The sequence below is a fragment of the Agelaius tricolor genome, unplaced genomic scaffold, assembly GCF_023055355.1.
Source record: "Agelaius tricolor isolate 1412-34295 unplaced genomic scaffold, bAgeTri1.0.p SCAF_1, whole genome shotgun sequence".
NCBI classification, from domain to species: Eukaryota; Metazoa; Chordata; class Aves; order Passeriformes; family Icteridae; genus Agelaius; species Agelaius tricolor.
In genome coordinates, this window is record NW_027269261.1 from 45006661 (window position 1) to 45034618 (window position 27958).

General features: G+C 46.1%; 1 long non-coding RNA gene across 1 annotated transcript; it reads right to left on the minus strand.

The window, feature by feature from the left end:
- Positions 1-3261: 3261 nt before the first annotated feature.
- Positions 3262-27634, minus strand: LOC139590036 (uncharacterized). Its single transcript, XR_011679217.1, has 3 exons — positions 27475-27634; positions 5692-5759; positions 3262-4272 (listed from the first exon to the last, which is right to left on the minus strand). It is a non-coding gene; the product is annotated as an uncharacterized lncRNA (long non-coding RNA).
- Between the last annotated feature and the right edge of the window lie 324 nt (positions 27635-27958).

Consider the following 27958-nt stretch of genomic DNA (forward strand, 5'->3'; position numbering starts at 1 on the left):
ACCTCATTTTTAAAGCACAGGCAAAGCCTATTCCCCATTTATTTATGCAGACATGAGTAGGAGGCAGGTAGCAGGTCTGCAGACAGATGGGCTCAACCTGTCCTTCCTTCCTTCCTTCCTCTTGCCTCCCACCTTTTCCCAAGAATCCCCGTTGCATGCTTGCACCTGGGGTGGTGCCACAGCACTTGCTGAAACACCTCTCCCCCTGTTTCAGAGATGGTTTCACCTGTGACCAACAAGCTGGTGCTGCTGTTTCACAGTGCTGCTCTTCAAGCCCCTCTTTCATAGCCAAACCACGATTCCTCATCCTTGCAACTGGGAACCTGCTTATTTATTAATCTTTGCTGACAGAAACAGAAAGGAGTGGAGGTGGGGGACAGGAGGCAAGAGAGAAGTGTGTTTTCGTTATTGTGCTTTTGATTTCATCTGGGCAGTCTAGAAAAGTTGCCCTTACACCAATGGTGTGGCCACTGCTGGGGCAGCAAGGGTGTTAACAAGAGGGCCCGTGAGCCCTGCAGTGCTGCATGAGGTGTAGTGGTAATGCTCCGTAAAGGGAAACCCATGCACAAGTTTTCATGCGAATAATGAAAACCCAAGCCTCCTCACTCTTCTCCACATTCCAATCCCTCCTCCTGTTTTCGCTATAATTCCATTTTCATCTCTCTCACTTCTTTGTACCCCTGTTTTACAGATATTGCTCCTTTGGCAAAGAGCATCCCTGTGCTGACATGAGGAGTTTATAAGGCAGAGGGCTGCAACAAATGCCTTGTGAAGCCCAGCCAGCAGCCCCCAGCCCCCTTCTTCCCCTCCTCAAAGTTCACACGGTTTAGTATGCAAGCTTCCTGCTGCCTGCCCAGCCAGCTCACTATTCACAGGCAAACTGCGCTCCTCCGCTTGGCTCCCGAAGAAGAATAAGTATAAAAAGCCCTGAAAGTCTTGCTGCTGAGCCAGCAGGAAACTCAAACTGCTCTGAGCATGGGAACCAAGAGAAATGCTGTGGCCAGCACAACAGGTATTGTTTGGGAGGAAATCCCAGCAGCAGACACGATTGCCTACGCACACACAGATATATATGTATATGTTTAGTGTGTGCTTGGCAAAAGGGAGGGTTGGGGAAGTGTACAAGGAGAGAAGAATAGATTAGCAGATATATTCAAGAAAGAATAAGAAAGCTGCTCAGGTAAGATAAACAGCTGTATCACTAGCCAAAGAACCAACCTGTTTGCCACGCATTTGAACCATGTGGGACCTCAAGGTAAAGTGATGAGCCTTGGCCTTGGTCTCTTGACCTTGGGTTTTTGACAAATCTTTCTATGTCCTGGATTTTGTTCACGTCATGAGTGAGTTTATGGGGCAAATAGCATGTTTCTCCCACTTGCTGCTTTGATTTATGTCAGGGAACATTTTTTTATCTGGATTCCCTTTGAGTGAAAGGAAATGGGGAGATGGACTCCAGGAGCACAGCTCCTGTGCACTCCAACCTCTAATGAGCATCCAGTCCCTGGGAACCAGAGCTGAGGCAGTCTGATGTAAATCCCCTGACACAGCAAGTGTTCAGCACCAAACAGCCACCTCTGTGAATCTGCTTCCTGAGGCACCACACCAGCTGCTAAATATTGACACAGTCTATCTGCAAATACGGCAAATTTAAGTGCAAAAGGAGAAGGGAAAAGGAAAAACTTGAATTACATAACTTCTTTTTTCAGTGAATAAAAAAAAGTGAACAAAAGCTGTGGTAAATGAGCTCACAAATGTCACATTCACAGGGATCACAGTAAGAAGTTTGACAAGACAATATCTAAAAGTATTTTAATTATGATGTCTTACAGTCTTTCTTGACAGAGATGCTCCAAAGAAATAAACATGAGAGCAACAGGTCATCCCACCCAACTACCCAACTCAGCACCCCTTGCAATCATTCCAAGGAGAAGCAGCTGTGAAAAGCCCCCATAAGAGAATGTGTGGCCCCAAGTCTTTGGATAAACACCAAAAAGCAGTTTGGAAACCTGGCTGAAACAAGCTGATTCTCCAGAATCTGTAACACCAGTGGAAAATGTGGCTAAGAGCTTACTTCTGCTATTCACAGCTTTCCTGTAATAGGTTTTTCCTGTGCTATCTGGGAATTCCAGGCTACTCAAGACTTCTGCAGTGCTCCTACCCCTGAAAGTCCTACCCCAGAGTCATGGCTGAAGGAAAGAGAGCTGAACTCTTACTTCCTAGGCTCCCAAATAAAAAGTCCTCCGAAAATAGAGGTATCTTAAAACTCAGCTAACTGCCTTAGTGACCCTGGCATGGGCGCTGAGCAGAGATGAAGGCCTGGAGAGCCAAGCAGTAGGAAAGGCAGCTGGTGGGTGCAGAGATAACCTGGGATGTTCAGAGCAGCCACATGGAGCCAAGAATGGAAAACGTGACCAGTCCTTTGTGGTGGAAGGGACAAGACTCACGTGCAGGAGATTTTAGTCAGCATTGCATTTTGTCAGCATTAGAAGCTCAGAGATTCCAACCAGCACTTCTCCCTGCTACGACCACCTGGCAGAAAACAAAGCAGTCCCCTGGGGAGCAGCAGCCCCTCAGCCCCTGGAGCTGCCCAGTTTCCATCCTGCAGGGTGGTGACATGAAGCAGAGACACTCACTCCTCTCCTCAGCTGTCCCCACTCAAAGAGTACATTGAGGAAAGGGAATTAAACTGCAGTACAGCATTCCTGTACAGCAGATGGACTGCATTGTGGATCACTCCTGCCCCAGGAGTGTTGTATGTACACTGCATCCACAGGCACAGCAGCATGGCTTCCCCATGCCCTTGCACATTTGTAAATGCAGTGCTGTTCACGGGGAGCAAACGAGCAGCCCAGAGCCTGCCAGGTCTCTGCGGGATGAGCAGAGAACAGCCCGTACCACTGCAAGTGCAAAGGTCACCGAGTCATCCATGTTCTCCCCTATGAAGCACAGGGACTGAAGGTGCAGGATAAGACAGGAAAGATAACCCACCTCCCCAGGGCTCAGGAGCAGAGGCAAAGAGGTGAAACCCTCCCAGCAGCGGGCTCTCACACACAGCCTTGGCACTGTGCCTCCCTGCCGACCAGGAAAACTGGCTGCCACTACACAGAGCCCCATTCAGCCTCACAGGCCCATTGAGGCAGTGCTGGGCTGGGCTGCCAGCGAGGGGACACCCATTGACAGGCTCGGTGAGCGCTGCACACACAGTCCCTGCCCGCCGCCTGCGACATCCGCCAGTGGCTTCATGGAGAAAAGCCCTGTGGGTTTGCCCGTGTTTGTTATGGGAGCCCAAAGAGGAGAACAAAACTGTAAAGACAATACTTCTAAGTTGAAGGGGAACATTTCTTCCTGCATTAATTATTTCCCATGCTATTCCTGGCACTGACCTTCACCAGGAAGGAAAAAAAATCAGATTTGTTTTTATATCTTTTATCCGACTTCCTATACTAAAGCCTCTGGCTAGAATGACTCACATTTATATCAGCCATCACATTATATTACGGTGTATCAGTGCTGTGACCTGTCTTGTCTTCCTCAGCATTTGGGTTTGTTAGAATTAAACCTGGCAATTTGCAGCTATATTTAAAGACTACCTGCCTCAGTGGCAGTGTCCATAATACCTTTGTTTCATCTTTGGAAGTAATACCATGAGGATTACATTCGAGACTGCTAGCAATCTGCCCCAGATTGAAAGGAAATTTTTCTGGTTCTGTGCAGAGAAGTGTTTGCCTGTTGCAGAGCAGGCACCCCTTCTCCAACCACTTATGATGAAATCACTGTTGTGCATCACTGGCCTGTTACGTACCACTTGCCCTGTTAGAGATTCCTAGCATTATTTCTGCTCCCTGGGTGCAACAGAGTTGCATGCTGAAACCACAGCCCTGTGGGGGGAATGACCCTCATGGTTCCTCATCAGTCATTGGCCCAGCTTCTCCTGTCCTCAATTTGAAGGGTTGAGTAGAAACTCCACTAGAGGAGTTTCAGAGACTTGTGCCCCTCGCATAGAACCTCCCAAAGACAGCAGCAGGCTGGTCCTTGTTCTCTCATTCCATTTACACTGGGTTTCTTCCTCTGCTTTACAAACTCTGTGCTCACAAAGCATCACCTTTGTCATGAAAGGAGCATAGGCAAGCAGGTTACCTCCCAGACTTACCTTTTTTTTTTAAAGGCATTTAGATTGTAGCAATGGCCTGTCTGCTGCCAGAACTGAAGCTGTGCCATGCCAGGAGCTGTGTGAGAGCACAGGGAGCATCCTAGCCCTCAGCTGCTTCCAGCCTAAAACTGAAGTGGTCTAAAGGTTAAAAGAAAAATGTCATACTAGAGGTTCTAACATAATAATATACCTGAAAAGAAGTTTGATCTTCATCCTACATAATCCCAAGGAAAATGAGTGAAAATGTAACCATCCCACAGAGTCTGGACACTTTTCCCTGCCACAGAAACGCTGTTATGTGTCCACCATTGCTGAAAAACCCCTGACCTGCAGTGTGAGGATGGAACAAATGCTGGCTGCTGGCTGTGCAGGGGCCCTCTTCCATCTCTGAGCTGTGTGCCTCATGGCATGTCGGCAGGGCCAGTGCAGAATGTACCAACCTCTTTTATAAACAAAACAGCACCATGAACCTTGGTGTGAAATCAACTAATTTAAGGCAAATTGCAGCAAGTGTGACAAACAGCAGGAGGTAAGGAAGGCTTAAGGGTACTTCTAAAAGTGTTTATTTCACTGACAGCCCCAGAAGAGGTCATAGTCTGGAACTGGCAGAATGTTTTCAGCAGTCATTGTTCTTTCCAGTGCAGGTCTATCTGATTTTCCATGACACAAGACCTAACCACTGGGCTCAAGGCTGTACCACAGAATTTTAGTTCAAAAAACCCAAGAGACTTTAAAAACAAACAAACAAACAAACAAAAAAACCTGACCCATGGAAATAAATAGTATTTTTCTTTAAATTTGCTGTCGCTTTCATTCATTTACTGCTGCATGGAATATATTCAATGGCTTACTGTCATCCTGAAATAATAGTTATGCATTAATATCCATTGCAAAACTCTCTTCATTTTTGTAGGGTTTGTTGATAGAGGAGAGGAAGCACACAGGCCCTCCCAGGCAAGCTCTTATTCACAGGTACAAACCTTTTTTTTCAGTGATGAATGAATCCTTTCAGAAATGCTAATATCAGCATTTATACATGGTGGCCAATGTAAACAGTAACTGCTGGTTCATTATTCTTTTTGTATCCTTTGCCAATTTACAAATCTTCAGGGTTAGTGTTGAAACAGGTACTGTTTATTATTGGAAAACAGCAAAAATGTATTTAGTAACCAAAATCTACTGATGGGAATAGATGACATAACCTCAAGGAAGGGCTTTCCTGTGAACCCCACCAGTGTGAGAGAGGAGGAGAGAGAGTAAGAAGATGAGGATTTTGATACTTGGATCATATCTCACTGCTTGCATTTCCCCAGGAGATTTAGTACTACTTCTAAAAGCAGCAGCCAAAAATATGCTTTGATGTATCTTTCATCTAAGGCTATCTGTATTGATAAACTATGTTTGTACGGGTGAAGCACTGAATCAGATAGGACTTTGTTCCCACTTCTACCACAAGTCCTTAGGGTGTCCTTGGAAAAGCAAAGAGAGTTTGTGTGCCTGACCCCAACCTCTCTCAGCCAAGCAAAGGAGGAACCACTTACACACACAGCAGCATGGAAAAAAGTTCTGTGCATCATGAGATGGACAGCTCCCACTGTACTGAGTCCTCCTGAAAGAAGAGAAAACAAATTGACACTGGTCAGATTCAGGCTGCTCTAAAATTAATCATATGATTCATTAGGAAGCAAATTCTTCAGTTCAGAAATTACCAGTAACAATTTTTTCTTCTGGGATTATTGCTCACACAGATGGTGAAATAAAGGACCATTTCAAAGGTTGTGATTAATTTCAGCGCAAAGACACTGGCTTTGCTTTGATTGCAGGGGAATGTGACTTAAATTAGGCCAGCTGACTTTGTCCTGAAGAGGACTACAGTTTCTCACATGATCTGTAGCATAGCACAATGGTGGATGGTGACCTCTCTGGCCAAAGCCGCCGGGCATTCAATTCTGCCCTAGGACATTTGCCCCAATAAAGAGAAAATAGGCTGGATGGAAGTGGAGTTGTCAGAAACTGTTGAGGGCAGCTATAGATTCCAGAAAAAAAGCACTTCCTCAGATCACAGGGGATGACCATTTCTCCTACTTGCACTCTGCTCTCCCAAGTAACTGAGCACTCCTTGATTAAGCTGGGGAGACGGGGATGGAGGAGCAAGAAGCAATCTTTTTTGGTAAGGGAACATGTGTAGTAAATAACAGCTGCAAAGGCTCCCTCATGTATTGAAGTCATTATGATTCAGTGTTTTCCTTCCCAAAATCAGGCTTTAATGGGAAGCAAGTTTCAACCTTTCTAAAGGAGTACTCTACAATAAGCTTGTTAAGCTTGAAAAGTACTTTGGGAGCCCCTGGGATGAAAGGCGCTCTAGGAATGAAAGCTGATATTTACGATTATTGCTTGAAAGGAACAGAGAGGAACAGTAATGTAAAATATGAATGGCTGCTGGTGCTAAAAAACATATAATTGACTTGGTGCCAAAGAAGATAGTCCTAGCTCTCAAACCTGGATGACAAGGATTTAAGAGATGCAAAAGGTGGAAGAGACTCCTGCAAATAACAGCAAAAGCCAACCTGATTGCAGGGCAAATAGGTGTCTTGTGGGTTTTTCTTTTCTTCCTCCTAAATTGCAGGCCATATGATCTGATCTCTCTCATCCCAGCTCTGCCAGCCAAAACAGATGCTTGTTAACCACAGTAAGTACTGCTGCTTTGTACGCAACAGAGGAACCTACAGATCCCTTTGGACATCAGGGGGAAAAATCCTTGGTAAGTGATCATATGTTATGGAGTGGCCTAAGTAGATTCATATCTTATCTCACTCAAAGGACTAAGAGCAGAAGCACTTGAGGCTAATGCAAATTAAACTTCTCTATTTTAGAAAGCTATAAGAGAAGAGATCAGGCTGACAGGCTCTGCTCCTGCAAACACCTACCTGCATACTTTCAGCCTGTAAAATGCCTGCTATTGATTTTACACTGGGCATCTGGCCCCCTAATGTGGCACTCCACAGCTCCTAGAGAAGATGTTTCTCTATCCAGACCTGCTATTGAGACATCTTTATGTTGGTCTTTTGCTCTTCCGCTTCTCCCTGAGAAGAGCTAAAAGAAAATCCTTTGAGAGAAAGAATTATGAATCTTGACTTTTTCAAAAACAAGCTTGAAAGTAAATCTAGTGCATAAGAAATCTTCCCTATAAAAACCCACAGGATCTCAGGAAATGATTTTTTTTTAATATAGCAGAGAATAACACAGCATGTAGCACAGGCTGAATGCTAATATCATACACATTTAAATTAGATATAAGGTTATTATTTTTTTAATGAGCTACTGCAATGAATTAACAAAAAAGCCTGTGCACTCCAATTCACAGGCTCCAAATGAAGACAGGATACCTTTCACAGGCATGCATCAAGCAGATGTAGGTTAGTGGGCTAGAAGAATTGGAGTGGCTCAAGGGACAAGGATTTTGCTAATGAACACCCCACCAGGTTAGCAGCCCTCTGTGTCTCTCAGAGCAAGCCTTGCAACCTCTCTGCAGGCCAGTCTCCCATATTTCAAATGTGCCCCACATCAGCCAGGAGAGCAGTATGATTGTGCTCTCTGGGTTGCTGAAGGCTGAGCAGAGCCCTGGCCTCACCTCAGACTCTGGATTAATTTCATTGAATGGACACTGACAGGGCTGCTTGGCACTGCAGCTGCAAGCACTGGCACACTGTAAGGGGAAGAAGGTCCCCTGGCAGCTTGTGCTGCTGGGGCTGGGGTGTGGAGTGTGCTCCTGCAAGGTCCTTTCCATCAGCCCTCCTTTCTCTTCCTGGCAGAGTCTAATGCGGATGGATCTGCATTGGAAATAACAGAAAGTCCTTGGCCTTTTTTCCCCCCCTTTATTTCTTTTTTCCTTCCCTTTAGCTATTTAGGCCAACTCTGGCTAATCACGCTCTCTAACTTATACTCAGTCACTGCCATGGCAACCATTTCAACATGCAGTTCATAGACTGCCTCTGAAACACACACACCTTGATGCTTCGGGAGAGGCATTAGGAGAGGAGAACTATCATCTGCTACACTGACACATTTTTCTACAGAATTACCTCTGGCAGCATGAATCTCTTCTTTTAGCTCTGAATAGCTCATCACTTATTCTGTCCCTTTTTCCTCCCACCAAAATAGGTTCTTTAAAAACTGACACAGATTTATGGAGATGAAAAAGAAATGGTGTAGGAAGAGAAATGCATTTAGAAATTCCACTCTCTGCCATCTGAATTCACTCTTGTAAGAATCCTGAAAGCCTATGCTGTTACTGCTGCACAGGAAATCCTGAGACCTGGTTATAACATGGTGTTAATAATGCCAAGGTTGTGGGTTCAATCCTCTATATGGGCCATTCACTTAGGAGTTAAACTCAATTATTCCTGTGGGTCCCTTCCAACTCAGAAATTCTTTTTTGCTCTGTTGTGCCTCAGTAGAAGAGGAGAAAGCTTTGGGGGCTTGCTTTCTGGTTTTCTCAGACCCCAGGAGAGAGGCAGCAGCTCAGGAACAGGGTAGGTGCTTCTCCTTCCTCCTTTGCAAAATGGCTGCTCTTCAGAAGTGCAGCTGCTCCGCATGTGCAAAACCAGGTCTGCCTTCATCCAAGTATAGAGAGCAAGATTTGAACAGCAGTGAAAAAAGATCTACCTGGAGCATGTAGGTGCATTTTTCCAACAGCCACCTCTGAGGATCTTGCTCAAGGTCTGCTGTAATTAGGTTTGCTTTTGTCTAGTCATGATGCCTGGCACTCGGGCAGCAGTGAGGTGCTGCACAGGTGTCTGCCATGCTGCCTACAAAAGGACCATTTATTCTGCTCACACTTAACACAGTCTGCTCCCAGACAGTCAGAGGGGAGGCTCTGACTGCCAGCACCACAGCATTAAAAAGATCCTTTTTAGTTTCTTTATGTAATTATAGCTGCTGTGTGGCAGAACCTGATTCCATGTCTTGAATGTTTTATGTGTTTATGTGTGTAGGTTTCTAATGTGTATATATCACATGTAGTGTCATGCTGATCCTTATCAGGTGTAATTACACTATCCATTCCTTTCTTCCCATCTTCTTCTGTGTTTCTATCATTGTCAGCCGGCCACTAGCCACAAACAAGGCCTGCCCCACCACTACCACCTACTTGACATCAATAAGAAAAACGTTTCTGCTGCTGACCAAGGGAGAAGCAAAATTCAGATCCACCCATCTAAAGTAACCTGTGTGGAACATTTGATTTCAGTTTAAACTCAGCCCTCCTAGCCATAGTAGAGCACCCTCAAACACAGTTCTTCAAACCGAAATGTTTCCTAGGAACAAAATCTGAGAGACAAGAGGCAGGAGTCCCTAAGGCAAGTGGATATATCTCAGCCAGCAGGTAAATAATATACAGCAGTCACCTTTGCCCTGTTATTTTAGTACAGGCACATGCAGACATGCACACTGCTTTATAAGAACTGCATATGTACTTTCCAGCCAGCATCATCTATGCAAACTATCTTCCACTGAAATCAAGACTCTGAGACTGCTGAAGTCAGGAAACATTGTGTGTTCAGAAAGAAACATCATGTACAGTCTATCAAATCTCTAGGACTCCTTGACTATGTATAGCATGCTTGGGGGGACCTAGATCCTCAGCTGTCCTTTCTAATCTGCAACCTAAAGTCAAGACAAAAGCTGGCAAGAGGAGAATATAGGACATAGCTGACTGCTTTTAGGCCAGATACTTTAATGCTAATGCATTTCTGTAACTGTATAATAATCATGGACAAAATTACAATACATCTGTGAATGGGGAATACCATCTTCATGGCACGACTACCATACACCCAACTCTTCGGTGAATCAAATTTCTATAAACCACTGTCCTGAATTTAGACTGTCACCACACCTTCCTTTCCCAATGTATCCATCCTAATGTGTCAGTCTCCCTTGGCCTGTAGGCAAGGATGCACTCTCACCCCATGTGAGAGGGGGCATGGAGTGACAAAGGCCAGAAATTAAACTGGAAGTCTTTTCCTTCTTATGTCATTCATTAGCTAACACCAGCCAGACTGGCAGCATCTGGAGCAGAAAATCAAGCCAGTGAATCAGGACACGAGTAGGGGAGCTCAATCATCCACCCCCAAGCTCTTGATGTGGTCCTGGGTACATTTTTGGCCCAGGCCAAACAGTGTTCTACCAAACTGTTCCCAAGCATAGTCCAGGAGTTAGCATGGCCCAGGATTGTTCCCAATAGGTAGGATTGTTCCCAACAGGAAGTCTGTATGTGACCACGTGGTTTTGGAGGGCAAGAGGGTTTAAACATCTGTCACACCAGGGCCAGACTGTTACCCAGCCACAGAGCAGAACACAGCTGCTGCCTGGTTTATTAGCACAGACATGGGCCATGCCACACAAGCCTGTGCCTCAGGCTTTTGCCAGAGACAGTGTCCCCTGCCTTTGCTGATCAGGACACACCTCTGAGCCAGCTGTGCTGGTCCTCTCCCCCACTTTTTTCCAGGGCAGTGTCAAACTAACTTTGGCTAAAGCTGCTTTGAACCATCACATCTGACACTGAAGAGGCTGAGCAGAGCAGAGCTGATGCAGCCAGTGCCATGTTCCAGCTGGGAGCTGAGCCTATCCCCAGGAGCATCTCACCCTGCTACGTTCCACCCTACCAAATCCCACCAGGTGAGCACCTGGGCATGCCTGAGTTGTAGTCAGGGGGAAAGATGATGCCATGGTTGCTTGTTTCTCCACTGGAAGGGCTTCATTTTGACATCACACCACAGGCAAGCAGAAAAGGTGCCTCACTGGCTGGCATCATAATGGCAGCAGCAGCAGCAGCAGCAGCAGCCCAGCCCCTGGCATGTGGCCTCTGCAAGGCACTCCCGACCCAGCCCCAGCCTGATGTGTCTTCCCTCACTGCTCCAGCCAAGGAGGGCCTCAGATTTAACCAAGGGGGTGCCACAGACCAGCCAAGAACTTTAATTGCCCAAACAGGCAGTGCATGAACATAGAGTAGGCTCAAACCTGGGCTAAGCAATTGCTACAGACATACCCTCATCAAGTCTGGCACAACCATGAAATAAAGCTGGATGTCCTGAGGCCACCAGTCCTCCCTTCCTTGGCATTGTATTCCTGGGAATAGAAACCAAACCTTGCAGGGGCAGGAGAGCAGCAGCAGTCAGTGATTCTGATCAGTTTTTGTTTGATAAAAATGAAAATATGAAGGTGCCTGCACATCTGATCTCCTGAATTTTCTCTCCTGCATTTTCCATCAGAGAAACTGACCTCTTGGGAGGTTGCATTAGCTAGCACCTCTCATTCCTCCACCCCTGCCTGGGTGGCACAATATCTCTTCACAGAACTGAGCTGAGGAAAGCTGACAGTTTACAGGCAGAGCAGAAACCTGTACTGTGCACTCTCATCTCCTTTGGAATCCAGCATTAGGCGGTGTCTTGCTTTCCAAAGAGATGTGAAAGAGATTAGGAAGAAAGTAAAAATATGTTTTTTATATTTTCTTAAGAAACATTCAGGTCTTGTTGTGTTCTAAGGGAGGGCGCTGGCATAGGACAGAGATCAGAACTGGCCTAATTTGTATGTTCCCAGGCAGGTCAGGAGAGATTGCAGAGAAAAGCAAACATTGCAAAAACCTTTTGCAATGCAAAACTCTACAAACAATTGCAAATTGTTTGAGTTAAAGCAGAGAAATTGCTTGACTGGGTTTTGAACCCTTTTCCTCCTTCCTAATAACAAGCGTTTTCTCTTTTGCAAGCATGATCCTGGAATGAGAAGTCTCATAGTTTGGGGATATGTTCACACTGGGAACGTTCACGTGACCTTTCAGATCACATTCCTCCTATTTATAAGAGTATTAGTCATCCACTCAGAGAGCAGAACTAATACCATGTTTGTTAAATGACTAAATGCATGCTATGAATAACCAGCAGAGGGTACTTAAAACCACAGTTACATCCAAGAGCACACAGAGAAGCCCTGGCCAGCTAACACTCAGATGGGACACAAAAAATACTACTGCATGTAAAATACATTTGAAAAACAACTTGAAGACAGTTCATTCATAGGAAGGAAGGACTAAATTAATCGCGTAGATTCTTTTCCAGAGAGAGTTCACCTAGTTATTTAGACATATAGGAGACATGACAGCTGAAGACTAAAATTTGACAAAAGTCCAGGCAGAACTAACTGTAAGACTAAGAGGGTGGATCACAACTCTGCTGGACCTTGGCCTTTACACTACAGAGAAAACGTCAGGGTTGTCGTACTGTTTGCAACTTTGTCACTGGCAAAACACGAGGCTTAGGAGCTCTGAGTAATGTCTCATATGTTGCTTAACTTAGCTTCAGGGCAAGCACAATACAAACCATGCACGTTATTAGCCCCAACACGTTTGTGAGTCTCAGCCAACATGAGCAAACCTTCTGTGCCTCAGATCTTACCAGTGGCCAACAAACTGTCACAAGCAGTATCAGTTCCTGGGTCAGGAAAAAATGGTGCTTCCCAGGCTCTGAGGACTTCCCTGCTGCGTATGCAGTAGTATCAGCACTTTTGGAAGCATTTAGCAGAACGAAATAGTTGTAGTCAGTACACTCAGAACATTTTTGTAAAACCATATGAGTGCATGCATCTGTCAGGAGAGGATCTGGAGGAGAGGAGAGGAAGAGTGAAAGACAAAAAGGTGGGTGGAGCAGGAAGAAGGGAAGTGTAGACAGCAGACTATGTGCCCCTCTACAAAAGAAACACAGAAGCAGTCTGGGCCGTGTGAGGTGCACATTTCTGACAGCAGGGAAAATGGAAATGGGAACAGCTCTGCAAAGAATTTACAAGAGTTTTGAATAATGATGTGCAAATTATGGGCTGGAATGCAGAGTATTAAAGGGCTTTGAGTTCCCACCTGCCCCTCAGTTTAGCATTAAAGTCCAGTGATGTGCTTTCACACTGCAGAGGATGGTGTTGGGGGGACACTGAGATGCCTGGCTGCACTACGCTTTGGCAAAACCTTCTGAGGGTGAGGTTGGGCATTGCTGGCAGGAAGTGCCCAGCTGTAGTCACCTGGCACATCAGGGAGCTGCCCCTGCCAGCACCTTCCCAGTGCCAGCCTGCCCAGAGGGAGACCAGCGCCACACCGCAGGCAGCTGCTGAAAGGTTCAGTGAGAAGGTGGCAGCTAAAGGTGCAAACATCACTTCCTCATTGCAGCCTCTGTGAATGGCCCTGCCTGTGCAACACAGAGGATGTTTTGAATGGCAGAGCACAGGCAGTGAATCATCATATAATCACTGCTGGTGTGTCCCAGCCTCAGTGTATCATCAAGCCTTCCTTTGGGTCAAGTAACCATCTGAGTCTGACTCACCGCCACCGCACAGGTTTCTCCTGGCGCAGGCTGGCGTGGTCAGTGAACAGAGCTAATTGAATGTGCTCTCACTGCTCCACCTGTGGCCCGGGAGGGCTGGCAAGGCTGGGTGCAGCTTTGCGTGCAGACCCTGCTAGCACAGAGGGTTCCCACAGATCACGTAGTCTGTTGGGCACAAAAGTCAGGTAGCTAATTGTTAACCATGTAAGTTATTGCTGTTTCCTTAAAAACTCCTTATGGGTCAAAGGGTTAGCACTTTCACGGGCTAGAGCTATGTCAGTAGCAAGACAAGTCCTCCAAAACACAGAATAATTGAAGCTGACAGGGACCTCAGGAGGTCATCTGGTCTGACATCCCTACAAAGCCAGGCTTAACACTCCCCTCCTAGTCCTCAGAGTCTGAGCTGTCAACATAGAGGAAGGAGAAATCCCATATAAGCCAAGGAGCACTTGTGCTGCTGAAGCCCCACCCAGACCACAGTTAAGAAATAAAAATGATGGGAAAATCCAGCAACATCAGGTAGTAGCAGAAGGCCACTGGAAAGACAGAGTAAACTGAGGGAAAGACCAGCAAAACTAGCGTAGGAGAGAGAGAAAGCATGTTTGCTTCCTTTGCTGACAAGATGGAGGCAAGAAGGGTGGTATGGAGACATATCTCCTTTCTCTCAGTTTGCTGCGTATGGAAAGAAGCCACCTCCTGACACCATGAAGGCAAAGAGTCAAGGTTGTTGCAGCTGGAAGAGGGAGCAGAGTCCGGGCTCCACCCTGCCTGCACAGTTCTTCCTTTGCAGGCCTTGAGAGGGGTGGAGGGAAGGGGCAACCCTCATTCCTCTCTAGGCCAGATGGGAGCAGGGTTCACCAGGTCTCACCTCCACCCTGTCACTAATATCAAATAATAATAGTATTTAGCACTTCCATAATTACCTTTGCACTCTGATATCACAGACACAGCTGAATTGGAAGTCATTAAGATCATCATAATAAGCTTCAGTGGATCCTTTCAGTCAGAGGCATTATTTAGCCAGCCCTCATTTTCGTGGTTACATCTGAATAAGCACTCTGCATTGAGGTGAGGTTTGCCGATGAGACACTTTGGCTTAAAGGCAGTCTCCTACTTGCAAAGGCAGAATAAGTGTCATTATGCATCATGTTTCACCAGACTTCAAAATGCCAAGGAAGGTAAGTCAGCCTACAGCTGACTCCACCTTCAATTTGTAAGAGCTGCGAAACTCTTCCCATGGACTGGCACGTGGGGAAGGTCTGCCATGACCCCCAGTTATGGAAGCTGCCGTTCTGGAGGCCTTCAATGCTCAGTACAAGCAGCCACCACAACCTCTCACTGCAGGGGTCAATTCAGCAAGAATTGTTACTAAAGCAGAGAGGGCAGAAGGCCAGAAGTTCTGGGAGCACCTTGCACTGGGAACAGGAGCACCGTGCTGACCTAGTGAAGGGCTGGGCTGCTGGCCAGAGCTCGGGCGGGCGGACACGTGGACAAATGGCTGTTGCTTGGCTGAGCATTGTTGGGGCCTGTGAGCAGAACTGAGTCCAGAGCCATCTGCAGAACAGGGATCTGCTGATCCTGGGTCTACTTACAGTCTCATTGAAGATTTCTTCCTTTGGCCTTTCACTAAGAAAGAATTAAGTGGCCCTTTAATTGTGGTTACTTCAGTTCCCTATTCATAAATGCAAATAAAGGCACTTATTTCTCCCATTTTTGTTTGCCCTTTGTGTTTGAGCTGTGAATCCCTTGGGAATCCACAGCCCACATACCAAGACCTTCTAGGTGTACCTGTCTTATTAACAACAAAAGTAATGTGCTGCTTTTGTTACTGAAGTAGGAGGAAATGTAGGCACACGGAACAAACCCTTGTAATGCTATTTCTTATGTTTAAAAAAAAGAACAAAAAGGTAATAGAGTGTATACTTTGACCAAGAGCAAAGGTAAAATCACAGCAGCTGACTCAGTGTAACATAAAGAACTTAATAGAGTTGGCAACATTTCAGCTGGCCTTCTCAGGAACATGAACATGGGAACGTGTTAAGAGTAGCATAACATATCCAGAACAGTGTCTGAATGAAAGAAAGGAGTTAGTGTTGGGCAAAAGCATTATTTTCAGCAGCAAGAAAGTTATGCCGGCAAAGCATGAGCACAAACTTGTGTTTATTTCTTGGTGCTCAGTTACTGCCAACATTACGAATAAACCCAATCAAGGCAGAGAATCTAAGCCTGCATTACTGGCCCCAAATAAAGCTGAAACACTCTCCCAAAGTGCTTGTGACCTAACCATTCAATATATCCTCCAGAAGCAGGTTAAAACAGAAGACTTGGGCAAGAACCAAACAAGCTTCAGTGCAGCTTAGAAATACAATTAAGACACAAAGCTGTTTCTCTACTTCAAGACAAACTGGCTGTTATAAAAAATATTGAGGAGCAATGACACTTCCTGAGCTCTGGCTGTATCTGCAGTGGAAAGGAGTTTCCCATGCCATTTCCTTAATTAGCACAAATATGCTGACAACCTTCTCCATGCTGAAATCAAGCCATAGGTCACTAAAAAGTTGATCTATCTACGCAGCTAAATTCACCACATGCTGAGCCAACATGTTGCAAAGCCGTAATCAGTACCCAGATTATAACATGGCTTTGTCATGTATCCAGCTGCTGAAACAAACTTGGATGTCCCAATATGAAACCTATTTGTCCTGCAGTCAGCAAACAAGAAAAGTGCCAATATAGACATTCAATGTTTTGCAAGTGCTAGGATTGTGTGCTAGCATTTATTGGATCATTTTGACCATTACATGAATTTATAAATATGACCAGTTGAATTAGAGAAATAACATGATCTGAAGATCAGATTCTAAGCTTGCTTAAACTGAAATAAACAGGGAATAACTCATTCAGCATCCAATAATTTACTTTGGTTTCAACATGGAGAGATCAAGGCCACAGTTACCTCTTTACACAGCTTGATCTGAGCTTTAGTCCTTGTCAACAGCACGTGCTATAGTACAATCATGCAGCAGTTGAACAGAAAAGACAGCATGCCAATACAGTAAATAGCGTAGTACCAGCCCTAGGGAAAAGTTCAGCAACCTTATGACAGGTATGGTTTAAGCGTGTGAACCTGAGCCTTGTTCCTCAGACAGTTTTTGCCTTGCTGGTAACACAGCTGGCAGAACAAACCCCAAACACAATTTATGCCTGACCAGCTCCTGGCCAGCTCACAGCTAATTCTGAATGGAAGCTGTGATGTCTAAGCTGTTTCCTCCTGGCCAAGCAGCCCATTTTCCGTGACTGGTTCAGTAAGGTCGCTGCCTGCTGTGCGGATAGGGCACTGCAGCGTGCCAGTGTGACTGTCCGACCCCTTCTCCCACATTCCAGTTGTCCCTAAAGTAGTGCATCCCACAGTATGCTGCACCAGGGGCTGCTGCTCTCGGAAGGCTTCTTCCAGGAATCCACCTCCATCGTTCCTGGTCTATGGCGTCACTGCCCACATTTTCCCAGAATCACTTGGCACCAGTGTGGCTCGACAGCATGGCAGGTAGCCCTGCCAGCATAGCTGCTGCTTGGAAAATCTGCCCTGTGGATGTAAGCTGAGCATTTCACTGGGTACCCGCTATAACTCTTTTAGCTGGATACAAGGTCACAGTTGTGAGTAACAAGAATGTCTCTTTGAGGACATTGACATAAATTACCTGTACTTTCTTGCCAAATAAAAATAATAAAAAAAGAACACCAGAAAGTGATGTCCCATGAAGAACAAATTAGATCCCATTTTGTGTCCCTTCACCTGTAGAGACAGGTTTGAATGTCACTGAATTCTAAACTTGTGACTGTCACCCAGCCCAAAATGAATGAAACCAGGCTGATGGCTAAGTCTGTAACTTTCCTCTTGAGCTGTTTTCTTTCCTGAATTTTATTTTGCTATATTTATTTATTCATTTCCGTAATTGCCCTTCAGTACCACATCTTTAAGACACAAATGCACTGTCATCTGCCAAAACAATTTTTCCTTAGGCACTGTCAGTAAAAGCACATCCTTCAAATTTATCATGACTCGATGGGACTCCTCCTGAGCTGGTGAGGCCAGAGAGAAAACTATGCCAAGGGCCAGAAATTGCAAGCTCTCACAACTGGCCTTGTCTTCCATTTGAGGTACATGCAGCTGAGCCCTCATAGGGGCAGCTGGACACTTCAGTGGTTACCGAATAGGGAAAGCAGACAGATGTCCCTGCCTGCTTGCAGAAGGACAAGAAACTGACAGGAAGCAAAAGTGCTTCCTACTGCTCAGACTGCACCCTGAACCCTTGTTGCTGTTAGACAACCTTAGTCTCCCAGGGAGAAGGGGAGGGATGGACTGAAAGTAAGTCTGACCTTCCTGCAAGAATGGACTTACTGATGCTGTGCTGGGCTGAAATATGAAACCACTGAAACTCGAGGCCTAGAGAGTGGGAATTACCAAACCAAGCCCAGCACAATTCAATAAAACAAACTAAGTCTCACACAGCAGCTTCCTCTTCCTATTCCTTCTCTCTGAAAGACAGTCTGCACATTTTAACCACATGGCAGCAGTGATCTAGATGCCAAGAAAGCTGACAATGTCCGGCTGTGCGTCAGCACAAGCCAGAAGGACATAAATCAGGCAAGGTACAGGTAGTCAACTGACTCTCCATTGTGCTCAAGCAGGGGCAAAAGCCCCCATCCACACAAAGATTGACACACCTTTGTCTCCCACTGATCTCAATATAAAATTCATATTTGGAGAACAGAACCCCATGATCCTGGCCTCATTTACACCAGTTTCACACAGTTATGTCCTTGGGAATACCCCATCTTTGCACAAGTGATCCCAAGACCAAACCTGTCTCACTCAGCATCTCTGAGAACCACTAATATCTAGGTCTTTCTTCACTGAGGGAAAAGAAAAACAAACAAAAGCTTGACATGGCTGGAAAGCTGCTTTTAATCTCCCCAAGTTACCATTGAAGACAGATCAAGGAGCTCACAAACAGGAGGGCAGCTTGGAGCCTGCAGATCCTTCACTGAATACATGAGCAAGCACCACACAAACCTTCCCTGCAGTCCCACAGCTGCTGGGCCCTGGCCAGGAGGCACCACCAACACAAGGCAAATTTCCACAGTAATCTTTCTCTGGAGAGTTTCTGCTGCACTGGCATGGCTGAGCTGCTGGTTTAGAATGTCAAAGTCCTCCCTGCTGGAAATGAGAGCACCACTCGCAGCATACACCTCACTTGAGCTGGCATTGGTTTCTTCCCATTTTCTAGCCTTTGCCATGATAGTTTAAAAGTTTGGGTCTATGCCTTGTTTACAAACTCGGCTCAGGACAAAAACCCCAGGTTTTAGTTTGCTGAGCAAAGGCTAACAGGCCTGACCTCAGTCATTCGCTGATCAGGGGACTTACTGAAGAATTAGGAAGTGCTAATCCAGAAAATGCCCAATATTGATGGCCCAAGAGGAGTCTTGCCACTTTTCTCACCTCATAGACAGCACTCTGCCCAATGAACATACCACAGCACACTACACAGAAAAAATTATCTCTATCCTAGACATTGTAAAATACTGTACTGAGTTACTAGCTGGAGCAAGGATGTGGTGCTTGCAAGAAGTCCCAGACAGCCTTGGAGGCAGGATTACTCATGTATCACAAAACTCAGATGAAGCTGTGCTACTTCCATTGCTATAGGGCAAGGTGGAGGGAGAGACAGACTTTAACATTTCCAGAAGACTTGTTTTAGCAACTGATGACATATGGGGACAGGATTCACCAAACCTCCCTTGGCTCAAGAATACAAAATCCTATTTCCCCATATGCCATTTGCTAGCCACCTAGTCAAGTGCTGTTTTAAAGCCCTAGGCTTTAAATTCTTCCTGGCTAATTCATTGTATTGACCTCTGCCCTGCCAGAGGGGCAAAGACCCTTGCTTTGGGAAACCATTTTCCCACAAAGTTATCTGAGCTGGCTCTGCCCTTCCCCCAGAGGTTAGTTGTGTCTACAACCAGCATCTTGAATTGATGAGATCACAAAGAAATAAGTGGCTTACACAGGTGGAATTCAGTACAAATAATAGAAGTAAACACCAGCTTGATATTTGAGGAGTTTCTGTGGACAGTTTCATTTGTGCCTACTAGCCTACAGGTGTCCTACAAGCTAAGGATGCTTCAGCTGACTCGTTTTTTCACACCACCCTCGCCTGTTTCTAAAAGCATCTCTCCTTTTGATCACATGGCAGCAGGTACTCACTTGCTTACACACACAGCAGTGTTACAAGTGACTGTGCTGAACACATGCTGCACTGGTGAGCTCTGCAATATTATCTGTGGCTATAGGGCCACCACCCCTCCCACAATGTCTCATTTTTCTCAGTGTAACCCCAGGTTTGGCCACTTTTCAGAGGGAAGCTTGCTCTTCCTCTCCTCCACCCCTCTGAGCTCAGCAATCAGGAACACAGAGGAAAACTTCTGCTCATTTGCGCTTGGGATGAGCAAACAGCCAGCCCACACTCTGTCCAGCAGCATGAATGCCAGGTTATGTGAGGACATGCCAGCAGAGCCCACATACCACTGCTGGGCCATGAGCACTTCAGATATGACTCTGCTCAGGAGACTGAAATATAAACAGCAATTTCTGGGAGGAGTGGCTCCATACAAATACTCCCCCATCTTAGTCACAGGCTGAAATAAATAAATAAATTATCAAAGCCATATAATCTCCCAGTTGGCATGCTAAGAGTCATGTGACTGGTGCCAGCCCTCATCCCAAGGTGAAACATGGATCCAAAGAATGGGTCCTGGCTTGTGGTGCTCCAATGGCACAAAGGGGACAGGCAGCAGCCCCTAACTGGGAAGGCACAGACTTCACCCACCTGACAGACAGCAGAGCCCAGCTGTGTGCCACCTGCTCCCAGCTCCAGCATGCTTACATAAGGGAAAAACTGAGGGGGCAAGACCACATTTAACCCAGCAATCCCCACGTGACCAAGTGGATCCAAAGTGAATCCATCCCACCCAAAACCACATCTAGGAGGCAAAACAAACAAGGGCTACTGCACAGGAGGGACCTGAAGTGGCTGGGGAACAGGCCTAAGAAGTAGTTTCCTCTTTCCCTGTGCTTTGGTGAATGGGAATAGTTATGCAGGGAGCCAAGAGGGCACACTGGGGCAGAATCAGTCTAGACTTGCTCTGCTTCTTGTCCTCCTTCCCGCAGCATCTGCTGCTGGCCCCTGTCAGAGGCAGGATAAAGAGCTAAGCAGACCTTGCATCTGGCACAGCACAGCCATTTGTACTCCCCTGCCTTGTGAGCCTGGCCAAAGCTCCTGCGTGTGCATGAAAGATGATCCCAGCGTTAAATATATTCCTCCTCTTTGTCCAAACTAGAAATGGCTCCTCAGCCTACAACATCACCAGGCTAAAATGTTAAAACATCTAAGTATAATCAGGAATGCAGATGGAGGTCCAAGCATGGGTAAGCAACGATGAGACTATTTTAACAGGAACTATCCCAATGGGCTCTGAAAGCTACCAAAAGTGTATCTGCACGTTGCTAATTATATTTACTGGTGGTAGTTGGCATTTTTTTTCAAGCTGAAGATGAGTCAGAAAAAGGAAAAAAAAGTCCTTTATGTTGTGGTAGCAGAAGGATGTCTCCTGAGGGTGTATGTAATGCACTACTGTCACGGCATGACAATGGAAAAACTGACTGCTGAGCCAACCAAACCCCCATAAATACCTAATGATATCTCTCTTGGCCCAGATTTTCTACAAGTCGGTGCCTGAACTGCATACAAAATGACAATCGATATGAACGGATCTCTTTTCTCAACAGAGCCAGAATTTAAGAGCCCAGCTGAGCATTATATTCTAGTTCATACAAAGACATCCTTTTAAAGGTCTGTCACAATAACTTAAAGGTGGTGATCCAGCAGAAAAACTGCTAGGCCTCTCCTCACGATCTCCCCCATGCTCCAGCCATGAGCACAAAGAACAGCTGGCCTTAGCACACAGACAGTATTATTAATTACAACATGGTGACACAAACAATGACTGCCTAGGTATGTTATTGGGTCTGCATTCATGTGGGGAAAGAACAATATTTTCTTCCTTTTCTCCTTCTCCTCCTCCTGGCTTGAGTAGCTCTGCCACCTCGTGTACTCGGCTGGGGAGGCAGCTGTGCCAAGCACCTGGCCCAGTTACAGGTATGTGCACAGACACAGGGAGCCCGTTGTGAGAAAACCCAGCCTTAGCAAATTTCTCGGGCCATCGTCCAGCCTCTGCACATTGGGCAAGAGACTCTCCCTGGCCGCGGTTACATCAGTCACCACCACCTCCCTCAATGTCATGGCACGGGAAGAGGCTGCCAGGGGAGGGGAGGGGGGGGGCGGGGGGAGGCGGTGGAGAGAGAGAGAGAGTGTGTGAGAGAGAGAGAGGCAGTCGCTGTTTTTTTGAAACGGGCTGTCCAAAAAACATTACAACACCCTTGCCGGTTTCCAGTGGGTTTGCTCAGTTCCTCCCTTCCCGTGAAGACCACACAGGCTTCGCGAGGGCGTTCCGCCCTGCCGCAGAAAGGCGGTCTCTGGGGCCCACCGCTCCCGGCAGCCGCTGCGCAGCAGCGTGATTCCCCCCACTTCCTCCAGACGATCTCCCACTTTCCATCGAGGGCCAGAACCAAACTCAAAAGCTGATATTTAGAGAGGAAAACATAAGCATTTTCTTTCTTTCTTTCTTTCTTTCTTCTTTTTTTTTTTTTTCCCCCTCAGAGGGATATTTTTCATGCTGCTCCGCCCCCAGCAGAAGGGGAGGGGGGCAGGGCTGGAACTCGGAGCATTTGAAGCCCCTCACGCTTGCGCTCGCCCCTCTCACCTGCCTCTCCTCTGCCTGCTCCAGTCCCTCGCACCCTGCCGGCCATGCACGCTCTGGGCACAGAGGCTGCCCGAGGCAGCCCTCGGGATCCCGGGACTCCCTGCCTTCCCAAGCCGGCAGCAGGTCACAGGGGCCCAGGCTGGGACTGCCAGCGCCGGCAGGCTGGAGCACCGCTGTCGGCAGGGCCATCAGCCAGATCCCCAGCTCCCACTCTTGGCTACTGCCAAGGGTAAATTTAGAATGATCCTCCCAGCAGTGACTGGGAATCTTTGCAAGGCCTCAGAGCAGACCCCGGACAAGGGATGGCGCTTCAAAACAGTCATCTGGGGCGTGGTGTAAGCAAAATCACCGTATAAAATAGAGCAAAACTGGCAAACGTATTGCTCCTGGCATGAATGTACTTCCATATTGATTCAACACTTAAAAAGGCAGTGAATGAGAATGAGGATGTCCTTTCTTCAAACCCTCCAGCAAATTCACTTTCACTTTTGGCAACCTGCTGTTTTCTCACCCCTCAGCTCCTTCAACCCTGACCGCAGCAGCACCTTCCTCCACCGCCAAACCCTCTGTGCTGCCTCCCCTCGCTGCCTCCTCTGCTCAGCCTCTTGCCTGAAGTCCTCCTAGAGGAGGAACTGAAATTTTTGCCTGCCTTGGCAAAAGCAGGGAGACATTGCTGAAGTCCACTGGGAAGCCATCACCCATGCGGGGAGCACAGCTGAGCCCCGGGCTGTGAACCTGCCCCTCAGCCCTGCCTCTCCTGGGACAGGAGCCCGTGCGGGTTTGCGAGCTGGCCAGATTGGGGTAGCTTTTCTCAGTCAGAGGCTCTGGAAGGATTATTTGGCTGCAACATATCATATGACTTTGTTCTTAGAGTTACATTTTAACTGAGAAAGTTTAACAAGTATGACTTATGGGCTTCTAAAATTGGCAGCAGAAAAATGAGCTGAGGAAGTCATGGAAAAAAACCACAAGCGAGGCCATTCCATGTTATGCACAATTTCTGGGCTCTTTTTCCAATCTTCTGGTTTTTTTGGATGGTGGAAAATATTTTCCAGCTACACTGGCCTGGCTTCACTGAGTATGTATTTATGCCAAGTTTATAAAAAGCAGCTGCAGACATGGTTGAATGAAAGGATTACACTGCTGTCTGTCTTCCAGAAGGTGCTTCAGTTCACACCCTGTCCCATAGAGCAAGGCTCACTTCTCAAATTTCCATGAATTTATGTAAGGAAGGACAAAATTTGAACCACACAATACAAACAGCCATGGCTGTCCATGCCAGTGGGCACGCATGTGTGTACACACAGCTCTCTGGATAGCTACTAGCAGTTCCTAGCCACTGCTAACGCTGGCTTTTAGCACTTCAAGTTTACCACCATTCCTCCAGCATCTCCCCACCCTACAGCTTGGTCCATCTTCCACGAATACAAAAATGGGGAGAGGGCTTTCAGGGTCGAGACCCCGGTCTCAGTGTATTTCTGCTCCCTTCTTCATGCATACCTGCTCTCCAGCTGCTCCCACTGAAATTCAGGCTTCACCAACCTCACGTATTTTCAGGCTGCCAGCCTTTAAGGCTAGGAGGGATCACTGGAAGCATGCAGCCTGATCCCCTCTGCAGCACACAACACTGAATTTCAATCAGGAACCCAGGCATCAGAGGCATAACCTTAATTTTCAGCCATGCCTTGTCACAGTCTTGGCCTGATACACTAGTCACAAGAGGAGAGTCACAAATAATTCTTCACTCTCCAAAACAGAATAGCTCCAGGGGGTGGGGGGAGGATACAAACTGAAAGCAAATGTATATAAAAAGGTAAGGTAGGTGGTAAGCTGCAGATCATGCATTACAGATCTGTATCCTGCTGTTTTTTCAGTCGACTATGTTAGAATAACAGTACTGAGAACGACAGTGTTAATCAGGAATATCGGTCAAGACAATATTTCCTGGCAATTGTTTGAGAAATGCTTTTCTCACAGCTAATTTCTCCCAAGAGGCTGTGTTTTCTCTGTTTTTAGAAGGAGAGTGATTAAGAAGGAAGGTTTTTAAACCTCTGCACCCTGCTGGGGGACAAAGAACTGTGGGGGAAAGAAAGGAAAAAAGAAAGAAAAGAAAAAGGCACAACAGCTGTAATGTTCTATGAAATGATTTTGTTCTGTTCTCTTGCCGAGGTGGTGGGTGCAATCATCAGTTTGGCAGAGATAAATACAGGAAGAGAAGCAAGCCCTTTTTCAGGAGCCGCAGCTGCAGGAGTGCCACATTGCCATCTAGCGACACGGGCTCTGCAAGCCGAAGTAGCGGGGCTCCGCCGGCTCCCCGAGCCTCCTGCACCGGTGCCACCGCTGGCCAGCACACGTGGACACGGGAGCCCCTTTCCTTCCCGTGATTGACAGCCAGGCTTGAAAACTGCAAAACTGCTTGGTCTATTAAAGACAGGTGTAGGAAGGCAAGGGAAAAAGGGAAAAATTCCTCCATAAAGAAGTTTAAGATGAACTTGGCTTTGCTAGGAAAAGCTGGGTTTTACACTGAGGCCCGGACAGATTCTCAGCTTCCATTGCTGCTGCTACTGCTGCTGCACACAAAGCTACCACAGCTTCGTCATCTTCTGCAGTTATCACACGGATGTCTGTGGCAAAATGATGGGCTGGCAGAAACAGTGAGCACTACCTTGTCCCATGGAGACAGGTCTGAATCTAGACCTGATGCCCTGTTCCCAGTCATGTTGGACCAAACAGCTGTGTGCCCTGATGCTATCTGCAGTGCCAACCCTGAAAATTTGACTCCACTGTGTACATCTGCAATGTACCTTTTCAGAATACAAATGGTAACCTTTCAACACTTTAAAAAACAAAAGCCCAAGTGCTAAGCCCTTTAGACAGCAAAAGGCACTCAGTCTTCAGAAGATGCCCAGCAAAGGGCAGCATACAAATTCTTTTGTATGATCTTCACACAGCAAGTTAAAAAGTGCAAAGAGCTTTGGTGTATGAGAATTCTGACACTCACTGAAAGCTGTTAAATTGAAAGATACTGGCTACAGCAGACTTACATTTACTCAGAAAACAAAAACACTCCCAGTGCCTAAACCCTGCCAGAAGACACCCTCATTTTGGGAAGCAATGAAAGAAGCTTTGCATCAGGCATCTAAGACAGCCCACAAAGCTCTGCTTCATGGCACATGCCCTTTCCACTGAAATAAATGAGCAGTCTCACACCTTAAAGGCATTGAAAGGTGATTAGCAGCAGACTGTATTGTCTTTGGGGCAAAGGATGATGTGTCTAGCTAATCATTAACTCTGTGTCTCTGGTCCCTGATTCTGGTGAAGCCTCACAAGAGCACAGCTACACTGCATCTGCAGGCATGTCACAAAGGGTGATATTTTTTGGTATTAACAAAAAATAATGTGGTCTTCCAAGAAAAAAGGAAAATGCACTTAAGTTCCCTCAAATGAAGATAATCAATGCTGCTCCAGAGAACTACTCTTTCAGCAGAATGTCTTCAAAAACCCAGTGATAGTCTCTAAAAATTCTTTGGTGACTACATATACTATGAGAACCTACAAATACTTTGAAGTTTCAAAACTACTCCTGCAACAATTGATGACAGAGTTTGCAGTGTCACCCCCTGAAACCCACATCCCCTGCAACATTATCAGGAGCTGGGCAGGCAGAATTTGAACACTCAGATTTTGAAAAAGGGAAGGGCATGAAGATTCCTGAGTCTGAGCCATTGCTGGTTCTGTCAGACTGCAATCTGTTTCTTTTTTTCTTTAAATCAGAGTGAGATCACTGTTTTTCTTGAAAATGTGCTGCCAAAGGTAGGGGATACCTATCTTTGAAAAGATCTAAAGTCTAATGACAAATATTGTCAGGCCTGCTGAAGATCTTCAAGGGCAACGCAGCAGAGAAAACACTGCTCCCAGCTGACAAGGTCCTAACACCATTCTGGAAACAACCAAAATAAGAGAGGGATTCTACAAAGGAGTCTTTTTTTTTTTTTCCTTGCTTCACATTTTATGACCAAAAGCATGGGGAGAGCACTGCCCCAGTATCAATACATTCCATCTCAGGGGATGTGTTCCCTTTAGAAAATCAACATAACTTATGAGCACTCACTTTCATAGTTGCCCAGAGAAGCCAAGGTGCCCAAGCGGTGTTCAAACTTAGTGCTCAAGCTCCCACTAAGAAACAGACAATCCATTGGTTCTTGAGCATGGCAGGGCACACCAGTCTCATCATCTGACTTCCTGAACATATGGTTTACCACATAACCTGCCAGGCATGTCCTCCTCTGCTTTCTGGAAACCAGCTCCAAAATAGAAAAAGGAGGATAGAGTCAAGAGAACTGCTCTAAACACCAAGACATGGAGGGTCAAAAGCATGCTTTAGAAGGCTGCATTGTTTTTAAGGATGGGGCAGCTGTCCAAAACTGGACTACAACTTTCTCTCTGTAAAGTACCTCTCCAATTTGCAACCGTTTTATCCAGTTGTCAAGCATTCACAGTTTGCAATCCAACATTTAAGATGGACACTGACTCACTGCATTGCCTTCTAGGCTGTTTCCCTTATTTATGCCTGCTTTAATACCTATGACCCAGCTTTCTTATTTGCATCATGGTATCACTGAATTTCAGGCACTACAGTTTGGGCTGATTACAAAGTCTTGACAGAACAGAGTTCCTTTTAAAGTTGCTATCCAACAGCAATCTAGACTTCTGAAAGATTGCTTCTTAGATTTTCAATGCAGAAGGCATTTACAAACTGCAGGACTGCCAGCAGAGCAATTAACCCAGTGCTTGACAGCTCATGTTATTGCTTTCAGTTGGGGGGGAAGTTGTGCCTCAAATCTATTCAGTTATAAAGCCTATAATACTTCTTTCTTTTGGTAGGTTTAATTATTTATAGGCAGATCTATGGTTGGTTGAAGTCTGATTTTTCCTGATTACACTAGTAACTAGCACTGATTAGCCAACTAGTCTAAAATTAATGTGATGTAGAAAAGAAGCAAGCTTCAGAGCTTCAAACAAATTTCAGATAAAACACCCACCCAGTTACTACCAAAACAATCATACTATCCCAAACCTTACCTTTTCCCTTCCTGTGTCACTGTCCCAATGTCCTGCTCTTGACTGCTTGGGTTTCCATGAGGAAAGGACCATGCAGAGTAAATTATGGGATCAGGACTGCAGGCTGTGAGTTTGCAGAAGCAGAGACTTCATCTTGACAGATTCTTCAGAGTGCCACACACATTTCTGCTGATACAGAAGTAATAATAATTTCATGCTAAGAATTCTGCCAGTGTCAATGGCCAGTAAATAACATCCCTACAAAGAAGTAAAAAAGGGCCCTTAGTTGTGTCAGATGACTTCTAACAAGCCAAGGAACCTGATGTTAAAGCTCAAACCTTTAAATGGAGAGATAAATGAAACATAAACCAAATAGCAACCCCTCATGGTTATGCAAATTCAGGTGTCATTATAGCAAACACTCTGACTAGAACTCAATAAATATGGAGGCTGTAACCTGGGGTCAGATGGGGCTTCCCTTCTTTATATAGGCAAAAACTTCCAC